This window comes from Felis catus, chromosome B2 (genome assembly GCF_018350175.1).
Source record: "Felis catus isolate Fca126 chromosome B2, F.catus_Fca126_mat1.0, whole genome shotgun sequence".
NCBI lineage: Eukaryota > Metazoa > Chordata > Mammalia > Carnivora > Felidae > Felis > Felis catus.
Window position 1 is genome coordinate 7,290,322 of NC_058372.1, and position 12,885 is coordinate 7,303,206.

At 39.7% G+C, this 12,885-nt stretch overlaps 1 protein-coding gene across 2 annotated transcripts in view; it reads right to left on the reverse strand.

The window, feature by feature from the left end:
- LOC123385663 overlaps positions 1–12,885 on the reverse strand; it is a 509,548-nt gene that overhangs the window by 114,080 nt on the left and 382,583 nt on the right. The gene's annotated exons all lie outside the window — the stretch shown is intronic.

The following is a 12,885-nucleotide window of genomic DNA, read 5'->3' on the forward strand; positions in this document are numbered from 1 at the left end:
ATGAAATATAGACCTCAACCACATCAAGAGATACACAGCAAATGCTGACCAGAGGTTCTCACTGTTGAGTGAGGACAAAGACCAAGTACGTTTAAATTGCAGTAGGTATAATTCTGAGCAAACAAAAAGAAATCTTTGATGTGTCTCTACAAAAGGTGGTTAATGGATTTAGTTTGATCTGTGATTCAAAGAAAAAGCCATTCATTATCATCACTGCTATTATGGTCAACATGGCCAGCCCTGACACCATCATCATCATCATCAATATTTATATTCAAAATCTCTACATAGTCTCTAATATCATGAACAATACCACGCACTGGGTAATTCACTTGCTAGGTAGGACATGACCAAGTAAAACAAGATTCGGAGGCAAGGACGGACACAGTTCATGTGAGACTAGAAGCTCATACATTTCGGGGTTCCTACTTTAAGAGAAAAATACAAAATGGTGGATATAAAATTAGGTATAAACATAAACCGTTGAAACGAAACCAGTAAAATGCAACAGATTTCAAAATGTAAAAGCTGGACCAATACCACAAACATAATAAACTCAAGGAAAACAAACATGTGTATTAATAACCTGTCAGACTCTGTGGTAACCGCAGTAAGTTCTGCCTACATTTTTTTTTGGTCCCAACCTCTTTGATTCCCTGTTGTAAAGATGTTAGATAGCTAATTTAGTCTCTACTTGAACATGGTTAATAAAATGTTATTTTCGGGGCGCCTGGGTGGCGCAGTCGGTTAAGCGTCCGACTTCAACCAGGTCACGATCTCGCCGTCTGTGAGTTCGAGCCCCGCATCGGGCTCTGGGCTGATGGCTCAGAGCCTGGAGCCTGTTTCCAATTCTGTGTCTCTCTCTCTCTCTGCCCCTCCCGCATTCATGCTCTGTCTCTCTCTGTCCCAAAAAAATAAATAAACGTTGAAAAAAAAAATTTTTTTTAAATGTTATTTTCTATTAATAGTTCAGAAAGGCCCCTTTTTGCTTTTTGATGCATTATCAGTAATTTAAAGTTTTGCTAGTAACTTGGGAAAACCTGTATCAGGTCCTTGCACACATGAATATGGAATCTGGAACAATTTTGTGCAGACAAGGTCCTGGATCTCTACATTTATATATTGTAAACCGTATTTTTCCTCCGGTAGCCACAGAGGTCCAGGCTTACTGCCACAGTACATGTTCACATGGCTTTGATACTTCCCACTGAGAAGCAGATGACAACAGGTACACAGAAGTAATCCCAGAAGTCATTCCTAAAGCAAGGTGACCAGCACTGACTTAACTATACAAGAAAGGGAATCACATCAACCGATACGATGAACCCAAACTAAACGTACCACTGGCCCAGCTTCTCTGTGATCCCTAAATTTGACATTAAGAAATGTTTGGGGCCGGGGGCACCTGGATGGCTCAGTTAAGTGCCAACTCTTGTTGCGGCTCAGGTCACGATCTCGCAGTTTGTGGGTTCAAGCCCCGTGTTGGGCTCTGCACTGCCTGTGTGGAGCCTGCTTGGGATTCTCTCTTTCCCTCTCTCTCTGCCCCCTCCCTTGTTCTCTCCCCCCTTCAAAATAAATACACAAAACTTAAAAAAATACATTTATTGTATGTCAGTTACAATTTTGTTTTTATAAGTCAAATATCAGTCCAAATCTAATCGGGGCACAGAAAACACACAGTCGAACAGAGAAGTTCTGATATAAATAATAATAAATGACTGAGTTTTGTGAGCTCTTCTCCCTATGGCCCTGCAGGGTCACTGTACTTTATATGAATGAATGGCATGGGACAACTAATTTAAGAGTCTTTCATAAATAAAAGCTGCCTAACTCTAAAAAGGAATATAATGAAGGGCAATGAGAAAGATGTAAGGAAAACTCTACAAAAACAAAAGTAAGTTGGAGGAAGAGTATTCAAGGAGGAATAAACTTGGAAACCATGCCTTCTTCAAGCCTGAATACAGACCTTATTGGAAAGTCAGTTTTGGGGCACCTGGGTGGCTCGGTCAGTTAAGCGTCCGACTTGGGCTCAGGTCTTGATCTAGCAGTCTGTGAGTTCAAGCCCTGCGTCAGGCTCTGTGCTGACAGCTCAGAGCGTGGAGCCTGTTTCAGATTGTCTCCCTCTCTCTCTGATCCTCCCCTGTTCATGCTCTGTCTCTCTCTGTCTCAAAAACAAATAAACGTTTAAAAAAAATTTTTAAAAAAAGGAAAGTCGGTCTTACCGACCACCCCATGACAGAGAAGATAACTGGGTTACCTAAGCCAGAGATGCTAAGGAGAAGGAAGGAAGGAGGGAGGGAGGGAGGGAATGACCAACCACAGTCTCACAGTTGCAGGTGAAACAATGCTGGTGAATGAGAGTACAAAAGGAGTCAAGGTGTTGGGGGTGCACACACCGAAGGCGTGGGGTGCTAAACTAAGTGGAGTTTATCCCAGAATATCAGTCTGGTTTAACATTAAAAATCAAAGTCAAGGGCACCTGGGCGGCTCAGTTGGTTGAACCTCTCTCTGGCTCTTGATTTCCGCTCAGGTCATGATCTCATGGTTCAGGAGTTCAAGCCCTGCGTGGGGCTTTGCGCTGACAGTGCTAATTTTTGCTCTCCCCCTCTTTGCCCCTCTCCCACTTGTACTTTCTCTCAAAATAAACTTTAAAAAAAAATCAAGGTCATTCACGTATTAACTGACGAACACACACACACACACACACACACACACACACACAATTTCAATAGATGCAGAAAAAAAAAAAAAAAGCTGGGATACGCAGTGTCTATGTCAGGAAGGCTGTGGAGAATGACCCCGCGGAATACACACGGGAAGAGGCTGGGGGGAGCTTGTGCAGAGGAGGTTGGAGCGCTGGGACCCTGTGGATCAAAAAGGCTGAGTGACACCCGGAGCATATGGTGCCCGTGTCAGCAGCACCACGGTGAGTGCGCACAGCGGCGGGGGCGACACGAGGCTGACAACCGCGCAGCAGGGGCACAGACGCAGCACAGCACGCTGGAACTGTGACGTCTGCAACTGCAAGCGAGCTGAAATGTTACCAGACCTGCAGGCTGACGAGCCAGCCTGCCACAGATGTCTCCGTATGTGTACGTGCGCGTATACACAAGTACGTTGGGGGGGGGGGGGGCGTGCACCTGTGAGCATGGGAAGTGTCTTCTTCGCGGGATAGACCTTTTACATACAGAACGGGGCGTCCCTTCCTCGTGCCTCCGTTCCCCCGCACGGCGATGCAGCGGGGCATCCCGTGCTCTATTTCCACATGTGCAAACTGTCCCAAATGTCCAAAGGAAAATGCACTGCGATGCCCTGTACACACGCACCCTGTGCACAAAAAGGGGCTTTGCCCCACAAGAGAAGAACTCGAAAATGAACAAACTCAAAGCGTATACGGGGCTGCTGGCAGACGAGCCATCCTCCCCTTTAGAAAGACCTTTGCTCCAGAATATAAACAAATCCTCTCTGGAGATCCCCTCCTCTCTCCCTTCTATATAACCACCTGGAGTATAAACAAATGTAAACAAATAGCTCTCCGGAGATAAATCGCTATCTCTCCCCGGATATCTCTATCTTTATAGTTCTATTCAATCATCCTTTAACTCAGGTGCCAGAATTCTTTGCTCAAAAGCCCTCGCTGCAAAAATGGGAAAATATACATGGAGCACGGACTCCCAACAGCAACCAGGAAGAAACTTCACTTCTCCATAATGCCCTCCAGTGCCTTCTTTCGACAAAGCTTATTATCACAATTGCTGCAAAGGAGAAATGTTCAAAGCTCACAGAGCAGGTAAAGAACAGTAGATTTTAAGCTGAGAGGTAATGAACTGATAACTGGAACGCCTAATAAAAATATTATAAACTTTATGCCTGTAAGTTTGAGAACTAGATGAAATGGACAAATGCCTTAAGACGCAAGCTACTCAAGGTCACAGAAGAAGAAACAGACTGTACAGCACTGTATCTATTAAGAAATTAAATTTGTTAACTTCAAATCTTCCTACAAAGAAAACTCCATCCACATGGATTTTTAGTAGTCAGTTCTTTCAGACACTGAGGGAAGAAATAAAACATACATCTCAACTGATTTTGTGATAACAGCATCACTCTGGATCCAAAATCAAATACATTACAAGAATAAAAAACCTCAAACCAGTATCCCAAGAGAACACAAATGCAAAAAGTGTTTAACCCTATAGCAAATCAAATCCATCTGTCTGTCTGTCTGTCTCTCTCTCTCTCTCTCTCTCTATTTTTTAAGATAATGCATCCAGCATATGTCTGGTTTAACATTAAAAAATCAATGTCACTCACCATATTAACTGATGAACACACACACATTGCAATAGATGCAGAAAAAAACATTGACAAAACTCAAATCCATTCCTGGTTTAAAAAACCAACCAAACAAACACCTCTCAGGAAAGTTGCACCAGAAGAAAACTTCAACATGATAACAGCTACAAAAAATGTGCAGTTGACAGCATACTTAGTGGCGAAATACTTAGTGCTCTTCACCTAAAATATTAACAAAGAAATGACATCTGCTGTCACCACATGAACTCATCATTTTACCGGAGGTTTAAGCCAGTGCAATAAGATAAGAAAAAATAAATAAAAGTCATCCAGATTGGAAAGGTAGAAGTTAAACTACCACTAATTCCAGATGACATGACCATCTATATAGAAAATCCTATGAAATCTACCCACAAAAATCCAGAACTAAAAATCGGGTTTAACAGGATCATGAGATCCAAGTTCAATACTAAAACAAAAACAAAAACAAACTATTGTAATTTTATAGACTGGTAATAAATACTCAGAAAGTGAAACTGAAAGAGGCAATACTATTTATATAAGTGTCAAAAATAGGAAAGATTTAAATACAAATATGACAAAAGATATACAAAACCTGCATGCTGAGAAATCCAGAACTTTGCAGAGAGAAATTAAAGAACACCTAAATAAATGGGAGAGATGCACTGTGTTCACAGATCAGAAAACTCAATATCATCAGGGTACCACATGTCCCCAAACTGATTTAGACATTCGGTGCACTTCCAATAAAAGTCTCAGCAGGCTTCCCTCTAGATATTAACAAGCTGACTCTAACATTTCTATGAAAATTCAAAAGATCTAAAATATCCAAAACTACTTTAGGATAAATAAAAGAACAAATGTGAAGGGCTTATACTAACTTCAACACATATTATAAAACTATAGGAATCAAGACAAAGTGGAATTAACATACAGGGGCACAACCATATCAATGAAACAGAGTTGTTTACTTCAGAAATAAACCCCACACAGGGAATCAAATGCTTTTTAACAAAGTTTTAAGGGACAGGAACAACAACATTTTAACAAACAGTGCTGGAAAAATTGGATATCCACATTGCAAAGAACAAAAAATAACTCTGAACCAAACTTCATGCTACGTACGCGTTTGCAGAGGAATTACAACGGGAAACAAGACATTGTTTTTTGGGGTAGTGTTATGATTACTAATTGGTTTTGGTGGGGGATTATGTGTATATCCAAGTATCAAACTTACCAAATTATATACTCAAAATATGTGCAGTTTGTTAAATATCAATTGTACTTCAATAAAGTTACTTTAAAAACAAATACATTAATCTAGGCTTAACAATTAACTATCTTTTTAATACATGCATTCATATATACAAGTGCACATCAGATATATTTAACAGATACTTGTATTCATAAAACAGAACAGCTCTTGTCACCATTTGTTGGCCCTCATCACAAATTTATACTAGCATTTTATAAAAGATGAAATATTTCCACATGTGTACATAGCGTTCTAAGTGAAAAAGCACTGTTTGGTGGAAATTAAGAAGAGATTTTGTGTGCTTTGCTTGGCTTCATTTAGGTGGAGAGAATAACAGAGCTGACTGGCCACCAAAGCATTCCTATCATCACCAGAGATGCCTACATAGTTGTTTTCACCGAGGATCAGCAAGGACATTGACCCAAGTTTCAGAAATGAAACTCCCACAATTTGATGTGTGCTATGAGAACATGGGACACAGTAGGGTTAATCAGACTCTCAGCCGTAAGGGATTTTAGACAGCATCTCATCAAACCCTTCATGTACTATGAGTGAAGAAACCGAGGTCAAGGGAGATTAAATGAAGACTTGGGTCCAAGTCTTCATAATGGCAGAGTCAAATCTAGAATCCCATGTTTCCGGTGGCCAAATTCTGAACCTTTTTCTTACTACCCTAACATCATCCTTCGAGAATCCCCCGCCCAAATACCCATTTATCATATCCACACAGAAAAGCACCTTCTTACATTCTGCTTTATTTAAGTGCATTTTTGTTTAATTATAATGAAAAATATCCCTGCAATCTTTTCTATTGTCAAACCCATCTGCAGACTCCAGATTTGACCTTTTGGAAAATTAGCTATTTAATTTATACACACTCGGGACAATGTCCCCTGATTTTGTTCCTGTCTCTTTGTAACTCATTTTTCATTATCCATGGTGAAGACAATAGTCTCTGTCCTTCATCTGGAATAATTGTTTTGAAACCCTCTTCTAAAACAAAAGCACCAGGTTAAGAGTAGTTTCTGTAACAATAGACTCTTTAAATATAAGAAAAATATGCAAATCCCAGGAACCTCTTAATCATATTAGTGCAATCCAGGTAGAATTAAATTAATTTTATATTTAAATACTCCTTTTTTTTTTTCTTTCTGATTTCAAAGGCATTTCATGCTCACTAAAGAAACTGCAGAAAACAGAGAAAAGATTTAGAAAGATAAAAATCACCCATAAACTACTCAACCAGGTAGAGCCATTATTAACATCTGGCATTTACTCAGTTGTGTAATTAGATCAATACACATATAACAAAAGATATTTAACTAAAAAGCTATAGATATAATTATCAAGATAGAAATCTTCTCACATCTAAGTTTTGTATCTTTTTTCAATTAACACAGAATCCTTTTCCCACCACTAAAATTATTTGAATTATTTGTAATATCATTCTTAAGAAATGCACATTGTTCAACCACACTGCTATAGTATTATTTCATCTTTCTGTCATTGCTGGACATATAGGTACTTTTTAAGCTTTTAAATGAGGCCAACGAGATCCATATCAATCTTTATCAATAAGCATTTCTGATTTTTTTTCATAGGATATATTTCTGGACACTCTTTTAAAAGTTTAAAATTTGCCAATAATGGATGATCATATAAGCTCATTCAAGCCTACATAAAGTTCTTCTTTAGGAAGAATGTGTGACAAGTGGGCTTGGAAAGAAAGAATGGAATGCATATAAAATGTCTTTTCCACGCATAAGTAACTAGCAGGAACAGAAGCTAATTTTAAACATTTTGCTTTATTTCCCTTTATAGTAATAGCGGAATAATATTTGCACACAAATTCCCAGTATCTGGACATTAGGGTGGATTTGAAACTGAAAAACTGTCATTGCCTAAAAGACGAGTTCCTAGAAGATCTATTTAAGATAAATTTTTAATAAAGGCATAAGCACATGGTGTCACCATGGTGATAAAAGGAAGCTGGGAATACCATCTGACGGAATATAGGTTGAATAAAAAATAGGTTGGTGATAGAGTTGAAGAGGTTCAGCTGAAGAAAGGATCAGAAGCAAAAGCAGAGGGGTTCTCTAATGAAGGGAAAAAATTTAAAAAAAATCAGAGGTATTAGTTTCCAATTAAATCATGTAAATGCCACATGTAATTTTCTTTCTCAGTTTGTGTGTACTTATTAAGCCTTGGGCCAGCTAAGCAGTCTATAGTTCATATTCCTAGCACTCCGTGGGCAAATCTCAAAAACAAGAGACAAAACGATCTTTTCCAAGGATGCCTCTTACAATGTACCGTGTGGCTTTGTTGTCACTGATGGCTAATTCTATCAGGGCACAGGGATGGAAATGGGGAGTTCTGCTCTTCACCTCAAGCTGTTGGCTACACTCAGACATTCTCAAGGTATAATGAGACCCCTGCCTAAGAAGATAGAACAAAAGAGAGCCTTAAAGAAAAATAATGATTCTTCCCCCCTGCTCGTTCCTGGGGCTGAGAATCTGTGTGGATGTTGTATAGGCATAATTAGCTGGGAAAAAATGTTCATTATGGTTTCTTCTCCCCTTCGAAGGCGAAGTGGAATAGGAAGATGGCCAAGAACGTGAGCCTGGATACTGGGCCTTTCGCTTTGGAGAAATCTGTGATCGGGACAAAGGTACTTAATTTCTCGAAGTCTTAGATTCTTCATCTGTCGAATTAGGCGAATGCCTCACCGAGTTGTCGTCAGGATCAAAGTACGTAGCAGAGCACTTAGTACATAATGTATACCTGATAAATTACAGTATTCATTATCATTAGCGTTCCATATAGATTAGCTTGGGAGATACAGAAACATTTCCCAAGTATCATTCATTTATAATCATGTGGTAGAAAATGGATCAAAATCTAAGACAGTCTGATAATTACTGGAGGGGAGGACTTTTTAGTCAACGCCCTTTCATTTTTCTTAAGTATTTCGATTGCGCTTGCTTTAAGTACATTTGCCAATATATACATCACCTTGCAGACTGAGGAATCTGCTACAATGACATTTCAACCTCTGGAACTGTGCTGTCTCAGCCTAAGAAGTGAATATGCCCAAATTTACTGAACATAATCAGTACTTTCCACACAATAATGTTCGTATGAAATCACCTGGGAAATCTGACTAAAAACACAGATTCCGATTCAGGGGCTCTTGAGATTATAGGTGATGGTGATAGGCTATCCTGGTCACCACACATTGAGTCAAGGACGAAACCAGGGGGTGCTTGGGGGGCCCCGACGCACATCTGGCAATGCCTGGAGACACTCTGCGTTGTCACAACAGGGGGAGGTGCCACGGGCATCTGGTGGGTAGAGGCCAGGGTGCTGCTGGACATTCCACCATGCACAGGACAGTCTCAACCACCAACAATTACTGGCCCAAATGTAAAGTCCAAAATCTCAGTAGGGCCACACTTGAAAAACTCGGGACTAAACTGATCTGAGGATCTTTTCCATTTAACAAAAATATATCGTAGGAGGAATAAAATCTATTGTGTTTTATTCCTATCTACGTTCGTCCAACAAAACCCAAAAAACAAAAACCAAGCAAAGAAAAAACTGAAGGTGGGGGTGAGGGTGGAAAGAGTAAAAATGTGTGTTCATACCTAAATAATGAGCCACAATGGAAGCCACAGAGCCCACAGTGGGTCATTGCAACCTAATACCCCACTCAGGGTTGGGGCTATAGTTCCGGCATCTGCACTGATGGTTTTGAAGCCACAGATCCCGGGCATAAATGAGGAGCAGGCAGGCACGAGGTCCACATAACAGTCTGCCCTGAGTAGACACAGATAGCTGCCCGGATATAACAGGAACACAGCACCTACTGATCTCAGGCATGGGACCTATGTTCCCTCTGACTGTAGAGACAAAGGCCAAACCCCATGAAAATGGATCCACAATCTAGGCATAAACACACTGTCTCAAATCGCCCTTTTCTAAACTGATATTCTCTCCTACTGACATTTGACAAATTATTATTTGATAAACTAAGTTTTGATAGAATAAAACCGACCAACATGTTTATCAATAGTCTTCTTTTTCCTGAATTTTCTTTTAAACTCATCAAGGAGTTTACTTTTATAAGTTGCCTTGAAGATTTCACATCGATATTTTCATTAGGAAAATCATAATCAACACCAACTGTATTAAGAACTTAATTGACCCACTTGGGCAATCATTTGATGTAACAAAATAATTTATCTTAGGGCAAGAGAAAGATAAAAGACAGAGGTTGGAGTTTAAACAGCAGACAAATCAAAACTACAGAGAGGGTTTATCATTTGTAAATGGTATGGCGAACGTTCCTTGGAAAGAAGAAAAAAGGCGCTGGTATTCTGAACGCAAAACTGATCTCAGTGGAAATCTGAATGCTGCCTTACATAGAGGGTCACTTACCTGTTATCATGAGACTTCCAGTCTACAGCCATACCACCCTGAATGTGCCCGATCTTGTCTGATATCATGACACCTCCAAGGCATCCAAACACCGCAGCCTACAATGTGGTAACAAGTGCCCTGTCTCCGTTTCTCCAGCAGAAATATAAGGTACGTTTCCCACATTTGATGTATTCAGAGGAATAAAAATGAACTTATCCACAAAAGCCCAATAGATACTGGACGGTAACAACTACTGAACTTTGTAAGAAGTTATACTTTTTGGTTGTTTACATAAGATCAAAGTATTTTTAAAACAGCCTCAGACAAAAAGGAGAATATCAATGGAATTCAGAAATCAGGAGGCTAATAAGTGTGTGTGTGTGTGTGTGTGTGTGTGTGTGTGTGTGTGTGTGATCCAAAATTTGAAGATTATATCTATATGGAGTAACTTCAATAAGGTCCGAAAAATATGAAAATGTTATCTCCTTTAAATACTCTGACCTTTCTCCAATTTCCAAGTCAGTTAATCAGTACTATTAAGCACATGTTATGTTGGACAGGACCAGGTCTGTAACCAAATGCTATGATGGAAAAAGGCCTAAATTCCTTTTAAATGACATGGAGTGAAGGTCCTGGGAGTGAATCATCCGTGAAGATTTCTTTTTTCTAATCTACTGAGCGAAAGGGAGTAAAAAGACCTCAGAAAAGACCTTCTTCACTTTGTCTTGTGTTGCTTTACGGAAATGGAGAAAGAGCCTTATTTTAAAATGTTTTATGAGCTTACCGCCACTGGCTAATAACAGCTGTGGGCGGTCTCTGAAATTTGTCCAAACTTCGTAACAGCGGAAACGATGAGGTCCCCATGCTAATTAAAGTTAAATGTGCCTCCCTGTCACATAACACTGATTTATCCTTGAAGAACTGGTCAACTTCAAGTCCAAGGAAGCCCCCAACAGAAACACTTCCTTGAAGAGGGAGATCCACCAGTGCCCTATTAAATCTGTCTTTATACCCACCCATCCATACCTAGCTCTCCCATAATTAAATCCAGAGACTTAGGAATCAGTCTAACCGCTATCTACAACTTCTAAATGAATTCCTTAAGTGGTCTTTGCAGGAAAAGGTGGGGCTTTTGAAAAGGAACAGTTAGAGTGAAGCGGCCTCACCTTAGCCATAAGCCGGGGAGCAAAAGCGGGTTTAGGCTGTGTGTCAACACCAACCGTTGTTTCTATTAGGGTACAATTTTCACGATATTTTTGAAGAATGTAAAAGAAGGTGAGTTGGAACATGCAATTCTAATTCCTTTTAGGGCTTATCACTCTTCAAACATTCAACAGCCACCCTTAATACCATTACCTCTGGGACAACATTTGAGTAGGCCCCCTCAATCTAACAACAAGAGACGGCGAGAGAAAGACTGCAGTTTAAAAGCCTGGTTAAAGATTAACACAAACAGTAATAAGAAGGTTCTTTAGGAAAGAATCAGAACAGCTGCGGCTGAATCCCGCTACCTGCTGAGGGTTGCTAAGCAACTTGGGCCTACCACTGCCCCCAGGGTATTTTACTTTACAATTAGGATTTTTGAAGGGGGAAGTGGGGGAGGAGGGGGGCGAGTCCTAGTGAAACTGATGTAGAGGAGCCATATATACAGATACATGTTGTTGTGTTATTTTTTTTAATAGGAAAATGGTGTCACTCCATCCTTTCAAAGGTAGAATACTCCAGATAAAAGCAGATTTTTTTTTGTGTGTAACTGACAAAAATCTAGCAATAACACGGAGTTTTAAAAGTGACATTTTGACTCTAAGGGAGGAATTATTTGCAATTTGTTTTGAACAGAAGCTTAGTTCATGTCAGATGTGAACCTCCAGACAATCATTAGTTTAAACTGCCTGCTATGTGTTTAAAAATTTCAGTCAATTTAGAAGCTGATCTGAATTGCAAATGTGATGGTAATAAGCCATTAGGGAACTGCATATCTATTTTTTTTTTTTTTGCACTTACAACCCCCTGCTTTAAGGAGCTCCAACTACACTGAAATATGAAAATATCATTTTAATCATGCACACTGTCGACAAACATGGAAAGGCCAGAGACTCAGAAGTGGGAAAGTGGCATTGGAGGCTGAAAACAAGAAACTGGACAAGAAAGAAGAAACAGATATAACCTTTACTTTAAATTATATACAGTAGTAAGATTTTCCAAAAAAACAAATATTCGGTTTTGTTGGTAATGCAACACACATCCCCAAGCCCAGCATCTGGATAAAATTTATTTTCTTTGGATTTTGGAATTACAGAACGTTAGCCCAAACCTTTTATGAGGTCGCTTGGGAAATCAAGAGAAGAGCTTCTATGGTCGGATTTCAGCTTGCGGTATAAATAATGAATTTTAAAGGGTGTTTATCAATAAAAATTCTTCTTTCAACAGCCTATTTCAGTTTGCTAAAACACTATGGGTTTCGGCAGTCCCCAAGCCACCAATGCCAAGAGGTATTTGATTCGCACAAAGATGTTCCGGTTCAGAAGCTTACGTGTTAGCACAAAAATGGGATGATGAAAAATTTCAGTCCATCCTTACATCTTCCCACTGGCAGCTACATATTTAATTGAACAGAGACTGGAATTGGGGGAAAAAAGAGGTGAGCTCCCCATATTTTCAGTAAATAAGACCCATTTTCTTCATTCTTAATTGCCTGTTTTAAAAACCGTTTGATTCCCAAGCTAAGAAGACCATTGCAACGGGAAGGCTGATAACTGATCAACCAGCCATGTGAAATCATTTAGCATATTTCCGCTAGCCTCCACACAAACCCATTTCTACCCCTCTGAATTCACTAAAATTTGGCACTTGGCTTCAGTTCAACTGTATTAATAGGACCCCAGAAGTTTCAT